A 10890-nucleotide genomic window follows, 5' to 3' on the forward strand; every position below is an offset into this window, starting at 1 on the left:
GGGACGTATTGGGGTGCGTAGAGACAGACAGTGGCTGCAATAGTTAGCTTTGTTGGAGCTAAAAAAGAACCGTCGGACCTAGAGTTCCGAAACTTTAGAAACCTGTTCTAGACCTCCGGTCGATGGTGCGTGGTGAGTTACGTGGCTCTAGACGGTTCTCGGACCGAGAAACAGCCTCGTACATTTGCAATACCTTCAATTCATTTTGACCATTACGAAAATGACGACGTTTAGAAAAGTCTCAGAGACGCAAGGCTAGGTGCATTGAAACCGGCTCGGCCCATAGAGACGGACCCCGACGTTTCTGTCCGATAGCTCGTTCAAGGACCCCGTAGCAAGTCATGGAAAATAGTGGATTTTCAGCACCAATTAGGGTTTTTCTCGGACACCAAATGACCTATCGAGCCGAAACTTGGGATTCGGGGTCGCCTCAGCTAGGCCAACACATAACATAAGAAATGGACCCGCAGCTAGAACGTAACTACGTGTTTTATGGTTTTTTTATGGTTTGAACCCAAGGCGTTGTGAATTTTGGGCCAGCTCTGAAGTATGTAATAGTTGGCTACTAAACGAGTTGGAAAAAGTGGGTTTGGTGTCAGTTTGTATCAGTTTGGTGTCAGAATGATATCTAATTGACTGATGGACACTGACTTGTCCACTTGACTCTTGTACATTTGCAATATGTTTAAACAGTGAGGTACCATCACCAAAAGCGACATTCTGAAATCTACCCTAACGAGCGATTGAGATGAACCAGAATCACTGCAAAGCCATCCCGAGTTCATCGGGCCAGTCAATTTCACATTCCTGCAGGATTTTTATAGCATGACAAATTCGTGATGGTACCTGCCCATTGAAACATATTGCAAATGCACAGTGACTTTGAAAAAGTAAGGAAACATAAACATTTTTTTTTTAAATTTAGGTGACCAGTTGCACGCGCATTTGCAATATGATTCTATAGTGAAAAAACATATTGCAAATGCACAGTGACTTTGAAAAAGTAAGGAAACATAAACAAATGGACATAATGAAATCATCATTTTTTTTTCCCGGTTACCAGTTGCACGCGCATTTGCAATATGATTCTATAGTGAAAAAACATATTGCAAATGCACAGTGACTTTGAAAAAGTAAGGAAACATAAACAAAAAAAATCTAAAAAATGTTTTGGGGGGTGACCAGATGCACGTGCATTTGCAATATGATTCTATAGTGAAAAAACATATTGCAAATGCACAGTGACTTTGAAAAAGTAAGGAAACATAAACATTTATTTTTTATTTTTAGGTGACCAGTTGCACGTGCATTTGCAATATGATTCTATAGTGAAAAAACATATTGCAAATGCACAGTGACTTTGAAAAAGTAAGGAAACATAAACAAAAAAAATCAAAAATTTTTTGGGGGGGGTGACCAGATGCACGTGCATTTGCAATATGATTCTATAGTGAAAAAACATATTGCAAATGCACAGTGACTTTGAAAAAGTAAGAAACAAAAAAAAATACATCTAAAAAATTTTGAGCATGACAAATTCGTGATGGTACCTGCCCATTGAAACATATTGCAAATGCACAGTGACTTTGAAAAAGTAAGGAAACATAAACAAAAAAACATCAACACATTTTTTGGGTAACCAGTTGCATATTTTAGATCACAAGATGACAAAGGTATAGTTTGAGCAAAGTAAAGCTTGAATTTTGAGCATGACAAATTCGTGATGGTACCTGCCCATTAAAACATATTGCAAATGCACAGTGACTTTGAAAAAGTAAGAAACAAAAAAAAATACATCTAAAAAATTTTGAGCATGACAAATTCGTGATGGTACCTGCCCATTGAAACATATTGCAAATGCACAGTGACTTTGAAAAAGTAAGGAAACATAAACAAAAAAACATCAACACATTTTTTGGGTAACCAGTTGCATATTTTAGATCACAAGATGACAAAGGTATAGTTTGAGCAAAGTAAAGCTTGAATTTTGAGCATGACAAATTCGTGATGGTACCTGCCCATTAAAACATATTGCAAATGCACAGTGACTTTGAAAAAGTAAGAAACAAAAAAAAATACATCTAAAAAATTTTGAGCATGACAAATTCGTGATGGTACCTGCCCATTGAAACATATTGCAAATGCACAGTGACTTTGAAAAAGTAAGGAAACATAAACAAAAAAACATCAACACATTTTTTGGGTAACCAGTTGCATATTTTAGATCACAAGATGACAAAGGTATAGTTTGAGCAAAGTAAAGCTTGAATTTTGAGCATGACAAATTCGTGATGGTACCTGCCCATTAAAACATATTGCAAATGCACAGTGACTTTGAAAAAGTAAGAAACAAAAAAAAATACATCTAAAAAATTTTGAGCATGACAAATTCGTGATGGTACCTGCCCATTGAAACATATTGCAAATGCACAGTGACTTTGAAAAAGTAAGGAAACATAAACAAAAAAACATCATTTTTTTTTTCAAAATTTGCATTTTTTGGGTAACTGATTGAGTGATGGAAATGAACAACTTTTGACTTCCTATGAAAAAATCACTATTGCATGAAATATATTGAAATGGACAAATCATATTCCTTATGCACAAGTAAAAAAAAAAAAAATTATGATAATAACATTTTACAAAAGTATGTTCATAAACTTCTTACACATGATGTAATTGACTTAAAATTGAAACAATTTCGAAAAACGGTCCAGAAAGCACTTTTTTAAGTTGTTTAAAGTTTTTTAAAAAAATTTTGACATTTTTGACGACTTTTGACTTCCTATGAAATCATATTCCAAATGGAGAAAACATATGCCTTATGCACAAGTAAAAAAAAAAAAAAAAATGATAATAAAGTATGACTAAAGTATGTTGATAAAGTTCTTATACATGTGTAATTGACATAAAAATTGAAAGAATTTTGAAAAACGGTCCAGAAAGCACTTTTTTAAGGATGTGTGAAGTTTTTTACCAAATTTTGACATTTTTGACTTTTGACTTTTGACTTCCTATGAAATCATATTGCAAATGTACAAAACATATGCCTTATGCGCATGTAATTAAAAAAAAAAAAAATATGATAAAAAAATTGGACAAAAGTATATTCATACAGCTCTTACACATGTGTAATTGACAAAAAAATCGAAAGAATTTCGAAAAAAGGCCCAGAAAGCACTTTTTTAAGGGGTGAAAAGTTTTTGAAAAAAATATCCTTTTTTCAAAAATTTTCTTTTGGATGTTGACTTGGGTTACATTTCCAATATGAAAAACCCCGGTGGAGCGCACTCGCCCCCTGTTGGATTTTTGAGGTGTTACAATTGGCAATTGCCATATGGCATTTGCCATATACTTTACACGAATCAACGCCGCTTTTTTGACCGTTTTTCCGCTGTCCCGGAATTTCCCACAAGAGGGCATACGGAATCATATGGCAATTTGGCAAAACATCACGAATCCCGACGGGGCCTTATCTCGAAAACGGAAAATATTTCGAAGCCGAAACTCGGTGAGCGTAGGTTTGGCATAATGGGCAGTTGGCCCCGAACAAGATGGCGTCTAGGCCTCGACGGTTTTTGAGTTATGGCCGTTTTTCTGGGATTAAAGGTCCTAAATGGAAATAGAGAAATTATTTTTCCACTTCAGGTCAAAGTCAAGGAGCCTCCGGTGTCAATAAAAAAAAAAACAGCCATTTATCTATCGTCATTTAAGAGAAACGGAACAATGACATCTTGGTGATGGTCACAAATAGGCGTTTTTTTTTTCAACGGTTACAGATCCAGTTGCAGGGTGTTCATACGAATCTTTTTAAAGTGTGCTGCGGAGCTCTGCGAGATTTCTGTGATTTTCTATGATTTTCTGAAATAACACACACATACTAAACCCTCCGTAAATAACTCAGTTCTTAACGTAAAGACTTAAAACTCAGGATTCTGTAAAAGCATACCCCAATGAGGATATGTGGTGAATTATAGCTTCCTGTGCCAACCGGAAGTGCCTTAAATGGTGTCTCAGGGGCTGTTTCGAAGGGTTAAAAAAGTCAGATCTGTCCAAAACTACATATATGTGATTAGGCAACCCCCATGAACTGTAAATCAGTCATTTTTCCCAAAAAAAATCAAAGGAAAAAAAAATCACACTAAAACACAACTTGAATGGAGGGACGTATTGGGGTGCGTAGAGACAGACAGTGGCTGCAATAGTTAGCTTTGTTGGAGCTAAAAAAGAACCGTCGGACCTAGAGTTCCGAAACTTTAGAAACCTGTTCTAGACCTCCGGTCGATGGTGCGTGGTGAGTTACGTGGCTCTAGACGGTTCTCGGACCGAGAAACAGCCTCGTACATTTGCAATACCTTCAATTCATTTTGACCATTACGAAAATGACGACGTTTAGAAAAGTCTCAGAGACGCAAGGCTAGGTGCATTGAAACCGGCTCGGCCCATAGAGACGGACCCCAACGTTTCTGTCCGATAGCTCGTTCAAGGACCCCGTAGGAAGGCATGGAAAATAGTGGATTTTCAGCACCAATTAGGGTTTTTCTCGGACGCCAAATGACCTATCGAGCCGAAACTCGGGATTCGGGGTCGCCTCACATAGGACTTCACATAATGTCCGAACTGGACCCGCAGCTAGAACGTAACTATGTGTTTTACCTTTTTATTATGTTTTAAACTAAAGGCGCTGTGAATTATGGGACTGCTCTGACATATGTGATAGTTGGCTTCTAAATGAGTAGGAAAAAGTGGGTTTGGTGTCATAATGACATCTAATTGACTGATGGACACTGACTTGCTAGTTGACTTTTGTGCATTTGCAATATGTTTAAACGGAGAGGGACCATCACCAAAATGTCATTCTGAAATCAACACAAAAAATGGCATCACCATAGTCTCCAGACTGTGCTGAGTTCAACGAGCTATCCCGCTTGACCGTAGCTCGCTCGGTCTAAGCGCAACGACCATTAGAAAAGTAGGCCCAAAATGAAGCCTGCCCCACAATGTCATTTGCTTTTGAGTGACAGTGAGAGAACCGTTAGGGTGAGAAGAAAAATTACACCACATGAATGTTCCTAAGGTCCTCCCGATCCGTGCAAGCCTAACCTTGACCGTGTGGCATTAACCCTTAACAGTAAAACAGTGTTTTTTGTTCTCACAGATTACAGTGTCATCTCTCCCCATAGGAATACATTGCCTGCACCCCTAATTTCAACCTGAAGTCTATATGGGTTATGAATGCCGTATGAACCTGTCTTCGGTACCAGTCCATCAGGCCACTATGAGGTCTACCTGTGTTGATTCTGAGCTTCCTGGACCAACCGGAAGTGGTTAAAATGCCCCTAAAAGTGTTTACACATACCCTGCCTGCAGTTTGACAGACATAGTGCATTCAACCCTGTGTAAATCAGTCAGTTCTTAACGTAAGGACTTAAAACTCAGGATTCTGTAACAGCATACCCCAATGAGGATATGTGGTGATTTATAGCTTCCTGTGCCAACCGGAAGTGCCATAACTGGTGTCTCAGGGGCTGTTTCGAGGGGTTAAAAAAGTCTGATCTTTCCAAAACTTCATATGTGTGATTAGGCAACCCCCATGAACTGTAAATCAGTCATTTTTCCCCAAAAAAAATCAAAGGAAAAAAAAATCACACTAAAACACAAGTTGGATGGAGGGACGTATTGGGGTGCGTAGAGACAGACAGTGGCTGCAATAGTTAGCTTTGTTGGAGCTAAAAAAGAACCGTCGGACCTAGAGTTCCGAAACTTTAGAAACCTGTTCTAGACCTCCGGTCGATGGTGCGTGGTGAGTTACGTGGCTCTAGACGGTTCTCGGACCGAGAAACAGCTTCGTACATTTGCAATACCTTCAATTCATTTTGACCATTACAAAAATGACGACGTTTAGAAAAGTCTCAGAGACGCAAGGCTAGGTGCATTGAAACCGGCTCGGCCCATAGAGATGGACCCCAACGTTTCTGTCCGATAGCTCGTTCAAGGACCCCGTAGCAAGGCATGGAAAATAGTGGATTTTCAGCACCAATTAGGGTTTTTCTCGGACACCAAATGACCTATCGAGCCGAAACTCGGGATTCGGGGTCGCCTCACATAGGACTTCACATAATGTCCGAACTGGACCCGCAGCTAGAACGTAACTATGTGTTTTACCTTTTTATTATGTTTTAAACTGAAGACGCTGTGAATTATGGGCCTGCTCTGACATATGTGATAGTTGGCTACTAAATGAGTAGGAAAAAGTGGGTTTGGTGTCAATTGATATCCGTTTGGTGTCATAATGACATCTAATTGACTGATGGACACTGACTTGCTAGTTGACTTTTGTGCATTTGCAATATGTTTAAACGGAGAGGGACCATCACCAAAATGTCATTCTGAAATCAACACAAAAAATGGCATCACCATAGTCTCCAGACTGTGACGAGTTCAACGAGACGCCCCGCTTGACCGTAGCTCGTTCTGAGTGCAGCAAACTTGAAAAAAAGAAGGCCCAAAATGAAGCCTGCCCCACAATGTCATTTGATTTTGGGTGGCAGTGAGAGAACCGTTAGGGTGAGAAGCACAATTCGACCTCAGGTACGTTCCTGAGGTCCTCCCGAACCGTGCAAGCCTAAGCTTGACCGTGTGGCATTAACCCTTCACAGTAAAAAGAAGGTGTTTACTTGAAACAGCTTGCTTTGACTTCTCTCCCCATAGGAATACATTGCCTGCACCTCTAAATTCAACCTGAAGCCTATGTGGGTTATGAATGCCTTATGAACCTGTCTTCTATGACAGTCCATCAGACCACTATGAGGTCTACCTGTGTCGAATCTAAGCTTCCTGGAGCAACCGGAAGTGGTTAAAATCACCCTAAAAGTGTTTACCCATACACTGCCTGCAGTTTGATAGACATAGTGCATTCAACCCTGTGTAGATCAGTCAATTCTTAACGTAAAGACTTAAAACTCAGGATTCTGTAAGTGTCTATGTCAATCAAGATATGTGTTGACTTATAGCTTCCTGTGCCAACCGGAAGTGCCATAATTGGTGTCTCAGGGGCTGTTTCGAGGGGTTAAAAAAGTCTGATCTCTCCAAAATTTCATATGTGTGACTAGGTAACCCTTCTGAACTGTAAATCAGTCATTTCTCCCAACAGATGTCAAAGAAAAGCTCCCTCACACACACACAGGAAGGATGGAGTGATAAAGTGCGGTGCTTAAAGACACAGAGAGCAGGAAATGGCATTACCATAGTCTCCAGACTGTGCTGAGTTCAACGAGCTATCCCGCTTGACCGTAGCTCGCTCGGTCTAGGCGCAGCGACCATTAGAATAGTAGGCCCAAAATGAAGCCTGCCCCACAACGTCATTTGATTTTGGGTGAGAGTGAGAGAACCGTTAGGGTGAGAAGAAAAATTCCACCACAGGAATGTTCCTAAGGTCCTCCCGATCCGTGCAAGCCTAACCTTGACCGTGTGGCATTAACCCTTAACAGTAAAACAGTGTTTTTTGATCTCACAGAATGCAGTGTCATCTCTCCCCATAGGAATACATTGCCTGCACCCCTAATTTCAACCTGAAGTCTATATGGGTTATGAATGCCGTATGAACCTGTCTTCGGTACCAGTCCATCAGGCCACTATGAGGTCTACCTGTGTTGATTCTGAGCTTCCTGGACCAACCGGAAGTGGTTAAAATGCCCCTAAAAGTGTTTACCCATACCCTGCCTGCAGTTTGATAGACATAGTGCATTCAACCCTGTGTAAATCAGTCAATTCTTAACGTAAGGACTTAAAACTCAGGATTCTGTAAGTGGCTATGTCAATCAAGATATGTGTTGACTTATAGCTTCCTGTGCCAACCGGAAGTGCCATAATTGGTGTCTCAGGGGCTGTTTCGAAGGGTTAAAAAAGTCAGATCTGTCCAAAACTTCATATATGTGATTAGGCAACCCCCATGAACTGTAAATCAGTCATTTTTCCCCAAAAAATTCAAAGGAAAAAAAAATCACACTAAAACACAACTTGGAAGGAGGGACGTATTGGGGTGCGTAGAGACAGACAGTGGCTGCAATAGTTAGCTTTGTTGGAGCTAAAAAAGAACCGTCGGACCTAGAGTTCCGAAACTTTAGAAACCTGTTCTAGACCTCCGGTCGATGGTGCGTGGTGAGTTACGTGGCTCTAGACGGTTCTCGGACCGAGAAACAGCCTCGTACATTTGCAATACCTTCAATTCATTTTGACCATTACGAAAATGACGACGTTTAGAAAAGTCTCAGAGACGCAAGGCTAGGTGCATTGAAACCGGCTCGGCCCATAGAGACGGACCCCGACGTTTCTGTCCGATAGCTCGTTCAAGGACCCCGTAGCAAGTCATGGAAAATAGTGGATTTTCAGCACCAATTAGGGTTTTTCTCGGACACCAAATGACCTATCGAGCCGAAACTTGGGATTCGGGGTCGCCTCAGCTAGGCCAACACATAACATAAGAAATGGACCCGCAGCTAGAACGTAACTACGTGTTTTATGGTTTTTTTATGGTTTGAACCCAAGGCGTTGTGAATTTTGGGCCAGCTCTGAAGTATGTAATAGTTGGCTACTAAACGAGTTGGAAAAAGTGGGTTTGGTGTCAGTTTGTATCAGTTTGGTGTCAGAATGATATCTAATTGACTGATGGACTCTTGTCCACTTGACTCTTGTACATTTGCAATATGTTTAAACAGTGAGGTACCATCACCAAAAGCGACATTCTGAAATCTACCCTAACGAGCGATTGAGATGAACCAGAATCACTGCAAAGCCATCCCGAGTTCATCGGGCCAGTCAATTTCACATTCCTGCAGGATTTTTATAGCATGACAAATTCGTGATGGTACCTGCCCATTGAAACATATTGCAAATGCACAGTGACTTTGAAAAAGTAAGGAAACATAAACATTTAAAAAAAAAATTTAGGTGACCAGTTGCACGCGCATTTGCAATATGATTCTATAGTGAAAAAACATATTGCAAATGCACAGTGACTTTGAAAAAGTAAGGAAACATAAACAAATGGACATAATGAAATCATCATTTTTTTTTTCCCGGTTACCAGTTGCACGCGCATTTGCAATATGATTCTATAGTGAAAAAACATATTGCAAATGCACAGTGACTTTGAAAAAGTAAGGAAACATAAACAAAAAAAATCTAAAAAATGTTTTGGGGGGTGACCAGATGCACGTGCATTTGCAATATGATTCTATAGTGAAAAAACATATTGCAAATGCACAGTGACTTTGAAAAAGTAAGGAAACATAAACATTTATTTTTTATTTTTAGGTGACCAGTTGCACGTGCATTTGCAATATGATTCTATAGTGAAAAAACATATTGCAAATGCACAGTGACTTTGAAAAAGTAAGGAAACATAAACAAAAAAAATCAATTTTTTTTGGGGGGGGGTGACCAGATGCACGTGCATTTGCAATATGATTCTATAGTGAAAAAACATATTGCAAATGCACAGTGACTTTGAAAAAGTAAGAAACAAAAAAAAATACATCTAAAAAATTTTGAGCATGACAAATTCGTGATGGTACCTGCCCATTGAAACATATTGCAAATGCACAGTGACTTTGAAAAAGTAAGGAAACATAAACAAAAAAACATCAACACATTTTTTGGGTAACCAGTTGCATATTTTAGATCACAAGATGACAAAGGTATAGTTTGAGCAAAGTAAAGCTTGAATTTTGAGCATGACAAATTCGTGATGGTACCTGCCCATTAAAACATATTGCAAATGCACAGTGACTTTGAAAAAGTAAGAAACAAAAAAAAATACATCTAAAAAATTTTGAGCATGACAAATTCGTGATGGTACCTGCCCATTGAAACATATTGCAAATGCACAGTGACTTTGAAAAAGTAAGGAAACATAAACAAAAAAACATCAACACATTTTTTGGGTAACCAGTTGCATATTTTAGATCACAAGATGACAAAGGTATAGTTTGAGCAAAGTAAAGCTTGAATTTTGAGCATGACAAATTCGTGATGGTACCTGCCCATTAAAACATATTGCAAATGCACAGTGACTTTGAAAAAGTAAGAAACAAAAAAAAATACATCTAAAAAATTTTGAGCATGACAAATTCGTGATGGTACCTGCCCATTGAAACATATTGCAAATGCACAGTGACTTTGAAAAAGTAAGGAAACATAAACAAAAAAACATCAACACATTTTTTGGGTAACCAGTTGCATATTTTAGATCACAAGATGACAAAGGTATAGTTTGAGCAAAGTAAAGCTTGAATTTTGAGCATGACAAATTCGTGATGGTACCTGCCCATTAAAACATATTGCAAATGCACAGTGACTTTGAAAAAGTAAGAAACAAAAAAAAATACATCTAAAAATTTTTGAGCATGACAAATTCGTGACGGTACCTGCCCATTGAAACATATTGCAAATGCACAGTGACTTTGAAAAAGTAAGGAAACATAAACAAAAAAACATCCAAAAATTTTTTGGGTAACTTTGACTTTTGACTTCCTATGAAATCATATTGCAAATAGACAAATCATATTCCTTATGCACAAGTAAAAAAAAAAAAATTATGATAATAACATTTTACAAAAGTATATTCATACACTTCTTACACATGATTAATTGTCTTAAAATCGAAACAATTTCGAAAAACGGTCCAGAAAGCACTTTTTTTAGTTTTTAAAGTTTAAAAAAAAAATCAAATTTTCGACTTTTGACTTCCTATGAAATCATATTCCAAATGGAGAAAACATATGCCTTATGCACAAGTCAAAAAAAAAAAAAAATGATAATAAAGTATGACTAAAGTATGTTGATAAAGTTCTTATACATGTGTAATTGACACAAAAATTTAAAGAATTT

The sequence above is a fragment of the Oncorhynchus clarkii genome, chromosome 20 (genome assembly GCF_045791955.1).
Source record: "Oncorhynchus clarkii lewisi isolate Uvic-CL-2024 chromosome 20, UVic_Ocla_1.0, whole genome shotgun sequence".
Lineage (NCBI taxonomy): Eukaryota > Metazoa > Chordata > Actinopteri > Salmoniformes > Salmonidae > Oncorhynchus > Oncorhynchus clarkii.